The 14,741-nt window shown below is 36.8% G+C and overlaps 2 pseudogenes; one reads left to right on the top strand and one right to left on the bottom strand.

Annotated features, from left to right (window-relative positions):
- Window positions 1-6,761: 6,761 nt before the first annotated feature.
- LOC138147737 (kynurenine--oxoglutarate transaminase 1-like) lies at window positions 6,762-9,087 on the bottom strand (annotated as a pseudogene).
- An 878-nt stretch (window positions 9,088-9,965) lies between these two features.
- On the top strand, window positions 9,966-10,450 carry LOC138147738 (large ribosomal subunit protein uL24 pseudogene; annotated as a pseudogene).
- The last annotated feature ends 4,291 nt before the right edge of the window (window positions 10,451-14,741 follow it).

Here is a 14,741-nt window from a genome sequence, read left to right on the forward strand (position 1 = left end):
AAGGTGAAACTAAGAGGTGAGAGAGGAATATAATGATAGAATGTGGTAAACTATCTGATATATGAGGCAAGGTAAAATGGTTACAATGAAGGGGAACAATAGGAAGGCAAAAGGGAATGGGTCAACCTTATTGCCATTGAATTTAGCTTGAGGAGGGAATGAATCACACACTCAATAGGGTATCTCACCCTCCAGGAGAGCGTGGGGGGAGGGAATGAGAAGGGGGATGATGGAAGGGAGGGAAGACTGGGGGGGAGGGTAATTGGAAGCACCCACTTTTAAAAAGGGATGGGATCAAAGTAGACAATAGAACAAGTGGGAGGTGGGATAGGAGGGAGGGAAATATATTCAGGCTTTTACAATATATCTAACATGTTATTGTTTTGTATTAGCCACACATCTACAACCTGTACTGAACACCTTATTTTCCCAGTAAAGGTGGGTGACAAGGGAGGAAGGGAATGAATCTGAAATTTAAAGTTTTAAAATCATATACTCAAAGATATATGCTATTATTAATACTATTTTACATGTAATTGGGAAATAAGTTATACGGGCACTTGGGCAGAGACATCTACCGGAAAAGTCGAAAAGGGTACAGGAGAAAATATGGCAGAGAGCAGATTGGAGGAGGGGATATCCTGTGGCACTACTATTTTGGGGAGGTGGGTAGGGGAAAAAGAGGGAGAAAACTTGTAAGTTTGGAGGAAATTAATAATGCAAATCAGAAGTTAATAAAGCATAAAAAAGAAAAAATGTATATATAAAATACTTGCGAGTGGACATGGTAAGACAGATCCTGGTATTACATTAAAGTAAATACATAACACTTTTCATACAAATCAAGTGAGCTCTACACAACTGGAAAATATTAATTGTTCATGAATAGACCTAAACAATATAATAAAATTAACAATTATACCTAAGTTAATCTACTTATTCATTGCCATTCCAAACAATCTACCAAAAATTATTTTGTAGAACTAGAAAAAAGTGACAAAATTTATCTAGAAATACAAAAGAATAAGAAAATCAAGTTAATGTTTGGAAAAAAAAATGTGAAGAAATATGGCCTAGAACTATCAGATCTGTATTATTAAATTGTAATTATCACAGAATTTTAGTACTGTCTAAGAAATAGAGTGGTGGATAAGTGGAATACATTAAGTACACAATATATTGTAGTAAATGACCATAGTAATCTAGGGTTGATAAGCCCAAAGATCTAAGTTTTGTGTATAAGAAATCACTATTTGACAAAAAATGCTGAGAACACTGGTTAACAGTGTGGCAGAAGCTACATATAGACCAATATTTCATATTATATGGTAAGATAAGGAAAACATGGGGGCATGATTTACACATGAAGAGGAATACCATAAGCAAATTAAGATAATATGGAATAGCTGAGCTCTAAGATTTTTGAAGAAAGAAAGAATTTATGACCAAACTGGAGATAGAGAACATTGCAAAATTTACAGTAGATCAAATTAATTATATAAAATTAACAATTTTTCTTTCCCAACAAACAAAACCAAAGCAAACAAAATTAGAAGGGAAGTAGAAAACTGGGGGGGGGGGTGGAATGTAGCAAGTATCTGTGATAAAGGTGTCATGTGTCAAATATATACAGAACAGAGTCCAATTTATAAAAATGCAAATTGTTCCTCAATTGATAAATAGTGAAATGAAAAGTTAATGTTCAGACAAATCTATAAAAGCTACCAATACAAAAATACAGTACAAAAAGACACAAAAAATGTTCTAAATCACTGTTGAATAGGGAAATGTAAATTAAATCAACTCTGGCATTACCACATCACTCCTATCAGATTTGCTAATATGCTGAAAAAAAAAAGAAAATGAAAAATGTTGGAGGAGATGTTGGGAAATTTGGACACTGATGCATTGGTGTAACTGTGAACTGATCCAACTATTCTGAAGAGTAATTTTGAACTATGCTCAAAGAGCTACAAAACCATATATATATGTATATATATATGTATATGTATATACACACACATATATTTACACACACACATATATGTGTGTGTATACATATATACACACATATATACATACACATACATGCATATATGTATATATACATATACATTCGTATCTACACATATACATACACATATATGCATGTATATACACATATATGCATATGCATATATATGTATATATACATGGTTATTATATATATATATGACTTTTTAAAAGGGAAAAGGACATTCCTTCCTTCCTTCCTTCCTTCCTTCCTTCCTTCCTTCCTTTCTTTCATTCTTTCTTGTTTATTGCACACAATGAATATGGAAATGTTTTACATGATACACATGTATCCCCTAGATCAGATAGCTTACCATCTCAAGAATGGGGGAGAGAAGGTCAGAAGGGTTAGAACTAGGAACTCAACATTTTACAAGAAAAAACAAATGTTAAAGTTGTTTTACATGTAATTTCAGGCAAAATAACATTATTTAAAGAAGGAAAAACCCATAAGACTACATGGATTGACAAGTAAATTATACTAAGTATTTAAAGAATAGATAATTCGAATTCTAAATAAATTTTGGGAAAATAGGTAAAGAAGCAGTTTTTTCCTTTTATGACACATATATAGTATTAATACTTAAGTAGGAAGAGCAAAATGAGGAACAGAAAACCATAGACCCATATCCCTGATGAAAACTGATGCAAAAAAATATAAACAAAATACTAGCTAAAAGATTATATCAACATATCACAAAGATCATATACTATCAACAAGTAGAATTTATATCAAGAATTCAAGGTTGGGTCCATATTAGTAAAACTATCAGCATAACTGATGATATCAATAATAAAAACATTACATAATTTTTTCAATTTATGAAGAAAACATTTTGACAAAATAGAGCATTAATTTACATCATCTATGAGCTTAACAATATTGCTAATAGGGCAGAGTCAAGATGGCAGAATAGAAGCAAGACATCCGTGTGGCTCTGGCTTCCACCTCCCCCAATCCATGTAAACGGGGACACTGAACAAAATGTGGAGCTGAAGAACCCACAAAATGACACAGAGAACCTAACCTCCCACTGAGGACAGACTGGCGGGCTGGCAGATAACTGTCAAAGGAGGGCTCTGGGAGTCAATCCCAGGCCCAGGTGAGGCAGAGGTTTTAGCCCCAGGGTGGGTCTGACAAGCTCCCAGCCAGAGGGCCTCCTGATCACCAGCAACTGAGGCTGTTTCCAGACTTGTCAACACATAGATGCGAAGGACAAAGTGAGGGATCAGTGCAGTTTGGACTTTGGGACAAGTAATAGAGAGAACCTTGGCTTTTGCCCCCAGGGCCAGAAGACACTGAGACTCATTGGCTTGGCTGGCACCAAGATGCAGCTTCAGCTCCTGGCCTTCAGACTCTAGGGGGGAAAAGCAACCAGTCTGAGGGTTAATCGCTCTTGCTTTAACCTGCTTGGATATGGATTGCAAGCTACAGTGGAGGTCCTGGGGTGTGGAAGCAGGTTGCCAGAGCAGGTGGAGACTTCAGAGAGGGTACGCAACTAATACCTCTGGTAGCTGAGAACACCCCAACTTTTGGGACAAAAGCTCCCGTATGTGGTGGCAGAGTCCTACTATGGCAAAAAGCCCAGGGGTGAATTGACTGAGGGGTGACATGACAAGAAAAAGGAAGCAAAGCAAAAAGAATACAACATTAGATTCCTATTTTGGGGACAAAACAAGAGCAAAGCATGGAAGAAGAGGAAGACAGTGAAGTCAGAAGTCCTGTACCAAAAGCTTCAAAGGAAAATATGAGCTGGATACAGGCCATAGAGGACCTTAAGAAGAAAAGAGAAGTGTAGGAAAAATTGGGAAGAGAAAGAAGAATTATGCAAGAAAATTACAAAATGAGAGTCAACAACCTGACTGAGGAAAATTACTCCATAAAAAACACACTAACTCAATTGGCAAAAGAGGCTCAAAAAGTAAATGAGAAAAATGCCTTAAAAAGCCAAATTTGCCAGATGGAAAAAGAATCTCAAAAGCTCAATGAGGAGAACCATTCCCTCAGATTTAGAATGGAGCAAAGGGAAGCTAGTGACTTTATGAGAAATCAAGATCCTGTTAAACATATCCAAACAAATGAAAGAATAGAAGGCAATGTGAAATATCTCATGGGAAAAACCACTGACCTGGAAAATAGATCCAGGAGAGATAATTTTAAAATTTTTGGATTACCTCAAAGCCAAGATAAAAGAAAGAACCTAGAAGTCATCCTCCAAGAAATTAGCAAGGGAAATTGCCCTGAGGTTTTAGAACCAGAAGCCAAAATAGAGGTTAAAAGAATTCCCCAAACACCTCCTGAAAAAGATCCCAAAAAGAAAACTCCTAGGAATATTATACCCAGGTCCCAGGAATTCCCACATCAAGGAGAGAATATTATGAGTAGCCAGGAAGAAATAATTTGAATATTGTGGAAACACAATAAGGATAACACAAGATCTGGCAACTTCTACACTGAGGAATCAAAGGGCATGGTTTATGATATGCTGGAGGTCAAAGGAGCTGGGATTAAAACAAAGAATTAACTACCAAGCAAAACTTAGTATCATGTTTCAGGGAAAAATATGGTCATTCAGTGGAATACAGGACTTTCAAGCATTCTTAGTGAAAAAACAAAAACAGAATTGAATAGAAAATTTGACGTTCAGATACAAGAAATAAGAGAAACTTGAAAAGGTAAACAGGGACAAGAAATCATAAGCCACTTACTAAAGTTGAACTATTAACATTCCTACATGGAAAAACAACAATTGTAACTGGTCAAACTTTCCTCGGTGTGAAAATAGTTGAAGGGAATATATATATATATCTGTGTGTGTGTGCATCGGAGGATTATACGGGCATATGAATACATATTTGAATGTGTGTATATATATATATATATATATGTTTACAGGTAGACATAGATAGAGGGCACAGGACCAATATAATAGGAAGGGATGATACTTAAAAGGTCAAGTTAAGAAGGGAGAGAGGCATATAATGAGAGGAGATGGAGAGAGACAGAATGGAGTACACTAATATAGAAGAGGCAAGGAAAAATGGTTACAATGGAGGGGAAGAATAGGAAGGCAAAAGGGAATGGGTCAAACTTATTCTCATTGAATTTGGTTTGGGGAGGGAACGGCATACACACTGAATAGGGTATCTCACCCTACAAAAAATTAGAGGGGAAGGGGATGACAGGGAGGATGATGGAAGGGAGGGCAGGCTGGGGGGTAGGGAAGTTGGAAGCACTCACGTTTGAAAAGGGGCAGGATCAAAGTAGAGAAGAGAACAAGTGGGAGGTGGTATAGGAGGAAGTCAGTCTCTAACAATATATGTACCATGTTAATATTTTGCATTAGCTACACATGTACAACCTATACTGAACGTCTTATCTTCCCATTAAGGGTGCATGACAAGGGAGGAAGGTTATTAATCTGGAATTCAGAGTTTTAAAATCAAATATTTGAAATTATATATATATATATATATATATTATTAATGCCATTTTACATGTAATTGGGAAATAAAATTTACAGGCACTGGGGAATAGAGATCCACCATACCCTACTGGAAAATCAAAGGGGGTATGGGAGAAGATATTGGAGAGAGCAAAATGGAGGAGGGGATATCCTGTGGGATTGCTATTTTGGGGTGGTGGGTAGGAGAAAATGAGGAGAAAATTTGTAACTTAAATTCTGGCAGAATTTAATGATGTAAATCAGAAGTAAATAAAGCATTTGAAAATTGAAAAAAACAATATAGCTAATCAAGAGCTTAAGGAGATTTTTGGGGTCAAAATTATTTTCAAAATTATACTAAGATATTTTATTTCAAATTTAATAAATATTGATATATTGATCATAATCCTGCTTAAAAAAGAATCTTTGGGGGTCTTATCCATCATTTTAAAGACTGACCCTTAAGAGAAAGTAAATGTGTATTTTTTGAACTTGATGAAATGTGAAATCCTTTTTGCTTCTTTTATCCTTACATTCAAAATATACAATGATACAGTAGATTGTTTGCTTTTAATAATCAATATGCATTCTTAAACACCTACTACGTGCCAGGCCATATGCTAGACAAATTTGTTTAAATGTGGGAATATTTTATCTCCATGACTAATAATAACTGATGACTGAAAAAAGTGTTATTCAGATATTGTGAAGGGTATTAATTCATCAAAAAGGGAGTCTATGGGTTCTGAAATACATTCCAAATCTTATTCTATGATTAGCAACAATATCTTGCAAAAAGAAGTTTCTTGATGTAACATAATTCTATTTTATTTGTAAAATGTTATTTTGAAATGTTTTCTCACATCTCCATTTTTTTGCATTCCATGGATTTCTTTAAATCTCAGGCATAATTCAACCTTTTACAGGAAGACTTCCTCAATTACTCTTTTTTTAAGGTGGAATAAACTTTATTAAGGGAGAAATATGGCTCTTGGCTTTAGGTCGATGTTCTTTGGATGCTCCCAATTATTGGATGGCTATGAAAGGCAGCCTAACCATTGACCAAACCTCTTGAAAGTGAAAGGAGAAGAAAAACCCAAGATACATTATAGCAACATGGAACCAGAAAGGGATGAAAGGAGCTTCCTTCCTCATTTCCCCAAACCTGGGAATGCCTGAAGCACACAAGATAGACGGGGAGAGGGGGAAAGGTCCAATCAAATAAAATTAACTAGAGGAATGGGAGAGAGCCTGGTACAGAAATCAGGGCTCTACTTCTTTTTTCCACTGCTATAAATTCTCATCCATGTCCTCAAAAGTGGAGTAATCTTCATAAAGCAGAACCAAATGTAGTGGTTACAATGCTTCTTCTGTTCTGAGCTGTAGAACACTGAGACCAGAATGGCTACCAAGCCCTTCTTGAACATCCACTTGATAAAGTGTGACTCATAGTCCTCCCCCTCTGAGCCAGGAAGTTGGGGCATCTATTTCTAGAAAGTGGAGATGTCCTCAATTAGGAAGCAGGTGCCCTAAGGGCGATGGACTTCACGTCAATGGTCTACAGGCTGTTCATCATGTGATCCTGCTTTTTTTCATAATAGCCTTATGCAGCTGGACAAAGTAGCTTTCAGGATGACCAAAGACCCACAGCTTCTTCTCCAAAGTGGAAGTTACAGCTTTCTGGACCTGTGTGGGGCAGTGATACAGGCAATTCTTGTGATTAGTCTGAAGATAATTCATTAGATGATATGGGCCCAGGAACCAACCCACCTTCCAATCAATGACACATTTTTTTTTCCTTTACTGCCTATTGTCAGGGTGCATTCTTACATTCCTGGAAGATTGGCTATGCTGATGTGATTCTTTTCATCATACAGCAACCACTGGTAAAACTCATCACTAAAAAACAGGACATCGTCGTTTTTTTGCACAAATCTGCTATTAATTCCACTTCTGCTCTGCTGAATACCTTGCCCAAAGTGTCACTAGGTGAATTGATGACAATGGCTTTGGTTTGAGGAGTGAAGTTGCTGGCCAGATCAGCTGGATCTAGTTGCCAGTAGCTGTAACAGTAATGTAATTTGACCCCTTTGTATTGGCAAATAAGCAGGTACTTAGCACTTAATAATTGATCAAGACTATGTTGGGGAACCAGAAGGTATGAACAACTGTTTCCTGTTGCTGATGTAACAGAAGGGGTTGGCTGAAACAAGAAGCTAATGTTGTTTGTGTATAAGAAATCGCCCCAGAGAGACACAGTCAGAATTTCTTGGGACAACAATGTGGAGCCAGAGCTGCTACAGAAGAGAGAATAGAGAACTGAGCCAGAATTTCCTGAGAACTTGTGGTGGTGGAGGTTCTTCTGTACAGGAGCCCAGGAAGCCAGGAGCCCAGAAGCCCCCTCCCCCCAGGCTGGATAAGGTGATTCTGATGTTTTGCATGAGCTGCAGAAGACTGAGGAAGCATGATGGTGATGGAGGGACTTTGTTTGTGACTTGGTTGAGCCTTGAATTCCCAGGAGCAGAAATTGTGAACGACTTGAGATGGACTGGACCCTGTGAACTTCAGTGTGAAGCAAGTCTTACATGGAGAGCTGGACAAGGAACTGGGAGCTGTCTGCCATTGAACCCAGGTGACAGTCTGGTGAATCCAGGTAGGATCTGGGACCATGGAAAGGGATCCATGGAATCTGAGAACTGGCCCCAATTCAAGATGAAAAGACCTCTCTGTGGGTACTGTGTAATGATGAAATTGTTGTTTACTAGTGAACTAGATGTGGAGGGTTTGAGTATTTCTAATGATTTCAATTGATTGCTGAGTAAGTGACTGAGTTTAGTGTGCCCCATGAGTGGTAGACTTTGACTATTGTACTTTGATATGATTGTTCTTTGTTCTGAATATTGTGACCACTTTGATGAAACCTATGTGGCCATTTTGATGATAAACTGTTGTGAATACTATATTGTGATTTTCTGTGATAAATTGTAATATTGTTAATGCTGTTGTTGAATTTCTGTGAATGTTTTGCTTTGATTTTTTTATGGAATAATGGAGTGTTCACTATATTGTATAATCAGAAACTTAAAAATAGCATTCTTCTGGAAAGCTGCTCATGCATGGCATTGCAGTCAGCACTGGACATCAACTGGCCATCATGGGCTGATAGTGGTCATAGTGGCACAAACACGAGACAGCCACCAGTCATCTTTGTCATGGGCTCATAGCAGTCAAAATATGGTTCAATGAGAATGACCTAATTTCCTTCATGCACTAGGGCCTGAAAAGCATAAAAGAGGAACCCATAGTCACCTCCTGTCACAAGCACATTGTTTAGGGGATCCAAGTATTGCTCCAACAGTTTCCCAAAGAATTGAGCCAGTTTCTTTACCAAGGGAGGGTAACCAAAACCTCAAGTGTGCTCATTGAGCATGATGTCTCTGCTGACAGCCTGTTTGAATGCCTCCATGGAGAATCCTGGCAGTGCAAAATAAGGGAAGCCCTGGCCCAAGTTCACAGCTTCATTCTCATTGGCCAACTGCACAAACTCCACCCAAGAGTTTTTGTCAATGCCTTTCAGCCTTCAAGCCTAAACCTACTTGGACATTTTGACCTGAAGAGGGAAGGAGAGAGGAGAGAGACGGAGCCTAGGCACATATACTGGGAAGAGTCTTCCTTCTCTCCCTCAATTACTCTTAATTATAGTTCTTTCCCCTTTTTATCATCTCCATTTTATCTTTTATATAACTTGTCTTCACTTTATTATTCACATGTGTTCTTCCTGATTAAATTGTGAGCTATTTCAAGACAAGTACTGTTTTGACTTTATTTGTACTTTTAGAGTTTAGTATAGTACCTGCACATAATCATTGCACAATAAACATGTAATGATTGTCTTAGATGATTTCTGGATCCTGGTTTCTGCCTTCATTCAATAGTGTAGAGGTGAGAATATAGTGTGTGTCTGCATATCTCTCTCATTTAATTTTATATATATTAACATCCATACTGATATCAATATACCACATATATGCCCATATTTCTATATATACACATATGTATACCTTTGTCTATATCTATATCTATCAAGGCCATTCTAACTGCACTCCAGGCTACAGAGACTTCAAAGCCAGGTTGAAACACAAAGGCAAGATATGACATTTTTCCCTGTTCCTCGAAATTACCTGATTGTTATATAATCGGTTAATTGTTATGTAGGGGACTTGAAGGAACTGATATCATTCCTACTTAAACAGATGCACCTCTTATAAGCTTAATGATATGGCAAATAAAGAGATTTTTATTAATAAATTAAGCTGGCTTTAGTGCCACTGCTATATATTCAGTAGTTGCTAAATACTAGGTATAAATATAAGTAAGCACAAAATCTCAAAATTGGAAGGATGCCAAAAAAAATTCAATCCAATATTCACCTGTAAAATAAAAAAAAAATCCCCTCCTCTTCTCTTCCGCGGTGGCTCCAAGGTCAAAATGAAGTTCAATCCCTTTGTTACCTCTGACTGAAGCAGGAATTGCAAGAGGCATTCCAATGCCCCTTCCCACATACCGAGGAAAATTATGTCTTCTCCTCTTTTTAAGGAGCTGAGACAGAAGTACAATGTCCGCAAAATGCCCATTCGAAAAGATGATGAAGTCCATGTTTTTCGAGGACACTACAAAGGTCAGCAGATTGGCAAGGTAGTCCAGGTTTACAGGAAGAAATATGTGATCTACACTGAGCATGTGCAATGGGAGAAGGTTAATTGTACAACTGTCCATGTGGGCATTCATCCCAGCAAGGTGGTTGTCACAAGGCTAAGGCTGGACAAAGATCGCAAAAAGATCCTTGAGCAAAAAGCCAAATCTCTCCAAGTAGGAAAGGAAAAGGGCAAATATAAGGAAGAAACTGTTGAAAAAATGCAAGAGTAAAAATTACATGGCTGTAATTAAATTTCTAGAATAGAAAAACATCCCCACAATATCATTGACAAAGGGTTAAATAGACTTCACTTGAAACCTCTGGTGCTGTGTACATTTGTTTGAAGGCACCCTTCCTACTAGATATTTCTATCTTTAAGAAGTTTCAGTACATAAAGTCCAGATTTTCCTCTCAAGGACTTTCACTAGTTTATTGATTTTATATCACTGATTCTCAAACTTTTTGGTCATAGTACCCTTTTACAGTCTTTAAAATGATTGAGAATTCAGTTCTAAGATTTTTGAACCTGACGTCACTCCACCACTGGTGAGAATAAGTAGAAAACTCCCACCTTGCACACCTGCATGCAAAGGAGAAGAGAGTACATGAAGAAAGAAAAAAGGAATAAATTTTTGGGAAACCTACTTTGCCTAAGGCTGCAATGCTATTGTAAAGCTCAACTAGAGTACTAAAGAATAAGTCTGGTAAGTCAACAAAAATGTGTGTAGGACTGCACCAGTCCTGAAATAAAAGAAATTGGAATCCAGATGGGAACATTTATGTCATCTTTGACAAATGATTATTGAAGGGTTTAAGAATGGTGAAATGTGAATTTGTCAACATAAAAACAGGTTGATGGAGTTTTGAGTCACTCCCCTTGGGAGACCCATTATAAAAGCAAATGAAGTCAGAAAGTGTGCATTAGAGGAATATAAGGGAGAAGGGGAAGGACAATTTACCAAATATCTCATGAGGAGTGGAATTTACTTAGAACCTAGGAACATAATTTTAAAAATTAACAGGAAAAATATTAAATCACAATGGAAGAAGGCCAGCAAGACATCTAAAAGAGCATAAATATATTTACTAGATACTGAATGAAAAAAAAAAGTGAATTAATATTTAATGAAATGGAAGACCCTGTGGATCCCCAGAGAGCATGTCAGCACAGCAGAATTATCCTGAATTGTTTAAGAGAGGAATAAGAATTTTGAAAAGAGAAGTTAAAAGGGAACAAATGTCAACTTTTTTTTACTTGCACAGCAGAAATAAGTTACAGAATAGAAAGGCATGAATCCATAAGGAAGGATCTTCTTTAAAAAAACAAAAGGGGTTTAAATTAACTGGAAAACAAATATATTAAAGTGAAGGAAAATCTGGAAGAGATGACTAAAATTCACAGTCTCACAATCCACCTCCTTTTCCCAGTATATGAGAATCACAGTTGTTTTGGGGGGACTAAGCTACATATAATTTTGAGCAAAAAAGAGAAAGAGAAGATGGAAGAAGAAGGTTTGATGTACTTGAATCAAATCAACAATAAAAATGAAGGAAAATTAGCACCTGTAGTCTCTCAGGAAAAAGAGGGAGTATGAAAAAATGGATGACATACTACAAGGAGGAAGGGAATTAGAAGGAAAATAATAGGGGATTCTTGATTCAATGGGAGGAGATCTTGAAGAAAACTCCTAAGGGCATTCCATATTCTGCAATGGGAGACAGGTCTTTTTCAAAGGGTGCAATATTTAGAGATCTGATATATATTTAAGGAAGTATTCTACTTTCATGAAAAATGGCCTGCCTTAGGAATCCTGTAAAAAGCTGAAGTGTAGAAGAGTGAAGGGCATGGAACTAGAGAGGAGATTATACCCCCACAAATGAAAAATGATATCATCATGGGAAGGGCTAGGAGTAGAATTGGATAACACTCTACTAGACACAGAAAAATTTCTGCCATGGAAAAAGTATCTCCTCACTATTTATCCCCAAAAAGTATGTGTGTGTGTGGGGAGGGGGGGGGATTTTAAAGACAGTTAAGAAAAAAAAAACATTCAAAGTTAATTCTTAACTCCATGAAGAACAAAGTAGTATCAAATAAATAGTATAAGTATCTTAAATTTGTAAAAGAAAGAAGGTTGAAATAATGAGAGAAACTGATGTCTCATGTGTACATTAATCCAATATGATAAAAATAATAACATTACCTAAACTGACTTACTTATTCAGTGCTTTACTATTCAATGTAGCAAGGAAATATTGCATAGCCCTAGAAAAAATAATAATGAGATCTATCTGTAGGAAGAAAAAGTTAAGAATTTCAAAAGTAATCATGAAAAATAATGAAAAAGGAAATACAAAATCTCAAATTTTACTACAAAGCAATAATCAAGATGAAATAATAGGAAAATAAATACTATATTTAACAATTATTAAACACATAAAATTTTTGGTGTGGAATCTACCACAATACATGTTATACCCATACAGGTCAAAAGTATAGGGGTCATCAGAAAAATCACGAAAAGATGGAGCCAATATAACAAAGAAAACAGGCATTTGCCTGAACTCTCCCCAATTCCTCTTGAATCAAATTTAAATCATGTTTCAAAAAGAATTCTGGAGAAACAGAACCCACAAAAGTCCAAGATGAAATAATTTCCGAGCAAAATAAAACTTAAAGGGACTTTAAGAAATGTCTGTCTCATTTGGGTAAAAGAAGCACAATGCAACACAGGCATTGTCTGAGTAAGTCAGCTGGAGAGAACAGATCAGAAAACAGAGGCCATGTGGCCCCAGCTCACCTGGCTAGTAGCATATAAAATGAGCTATGAGCCTCTAGTTCCAGGGCAGCAGGCTAGGGTGAAGCCTGCCAAGCCTGGGAGCCTCAGTGCATCAGGGGCAACTAGGCCCTACCACTTTGGAAAAGCAGACTAGTCACTAATACTGGAGGATCAGTCACACTAGGCAAGCTGGTATCCCTGCATTGTAGTATGCCAGGCCAATGCTGCAAAAAGTTTGAAATAATGTTCTATACACGCCAGGAGTGAAACTCAAATTTAAAATTCATGAAATAGAAAATGACAAAGGAAAAAAAAAGCTGTGACCACAGAAAACTATTATGTGACAGGGAAGTTCAAAAGAGAAAGTCAGAAGTGGACAAAAAGTCAAAAAACCTACATGAGAAGTCTCAAAGTGAAATATGAATTGGTCTCAAGCCCAAAAAGACCTCATGGACAAACTCAAAAAAGGATTTTAAAAATAAAATATGAGAGACAGAAGAAAAATTGGGAAAATATATGAGAGTTATGCAATGAAATTGTGAATAAATGGTCAACAAGTTATTAAAGGAAGCACATAAAAGGGGAAAAGATGTACAAAAAATCACTGAAGAAAACAATTCCCTTAAAAAAAAAATAGGATTGTCTAAATGGAAAATGAGGCACAAAAGGTCACTGAAGAAAATCAACTTTTTTTTTTCCCTTGGTAGGTTTAGGGTTATCAATCGATATATACATGTATTCATTTATTTATGTATTAATTTATTTATTTTTAGTTTTCAATGTTCATGTCCACAAGAATTTGATTTCCAAATTTTCTCCTTCTCTCTCCCTTCCCCTCCATGATGGCATAAATTCTGATTACTCCTTCCCCCAGTCTGCCCTTCTTTTTATCACACCCTCCCCCATTATCTCATTCAGTCTTACTTTTTTGTAGGACAAGATAGAGTTCTACAATCCATTGCCTATATATTTTATTTCCCAGCTGCATGTAAAAACAATTTTTAACATTTGCTTTTAAAAATTTGAGTTTCAAAGTCACTCCCTTCTTTCCACACTCACAATCATTGAGAAGGCAAGCACCTCAATATAGGTTATACATCTATAGTTATGTAAAACACTATAATAATAGTCATATTGTGAAGGAATATATTTCCCTCCATCTTATCCTACCCCCACTTAAGCTATTTTCTCCTTTGATCCTCTCCCTTTTCAAAAGTATTTGCTGCAAGGGGCGGCCAGGTGGCTCAGTGAATAAGAGCACTGGCTCCAGTTTCGGGATGACCTGGATCAAATCCATGCTCAGATACTCAGCACCACACCCAGAAATAACTGGCCATGTAACCTTGAGCAAGTTACTTAACCCTGATAGCTTTAAAAAAAAAGTATTTGCTCCTTACTACCTCTCCCCCAATGTGCTCTCCCTTTTATCATACACTCCACCCCCCTTATCTCCTTCCCACTTACTTTCCTATAGGGTAAGATACTTAATTGAGTGTGCATGTTATTACCTCTTTTAGCCAAATCTGATGAGACTAAGGTTCAATAATTCCTTCTCACCTCTTCCCCCTTCCCCTCCATTGTGAAAACTTTTTCTTACCTCTTTTATATGAGATAATTTCTCTCCCTTTCTCCTTCTCCCAAAATATTCCTGTCTCACCCCTTAATTTTGTTTTTATATAATATCTCTTCATATTCAACTCACCCTGTGCCCTCTATTTTCTCTATCTATCTATCTATCTATCTATCTATCTATCTATCTATCTATCT

Source organism: Petaurus breviceps, unplaced genomic scaffold, assembly GCF_028583685.1.
Source record: "Petaurus breviceps papuanus isolate PSGF00001 unplaced genomic scaffold, PetGlider_PUasm1.0 90804, whole genome shotgun sequence".
NCBI classification, from domain to species: Eukaryota; Metazoa; Chordata; class Mammalia; order Diprotodontia; family Petauridae; genus Petaurus; species Petaurus breviceps.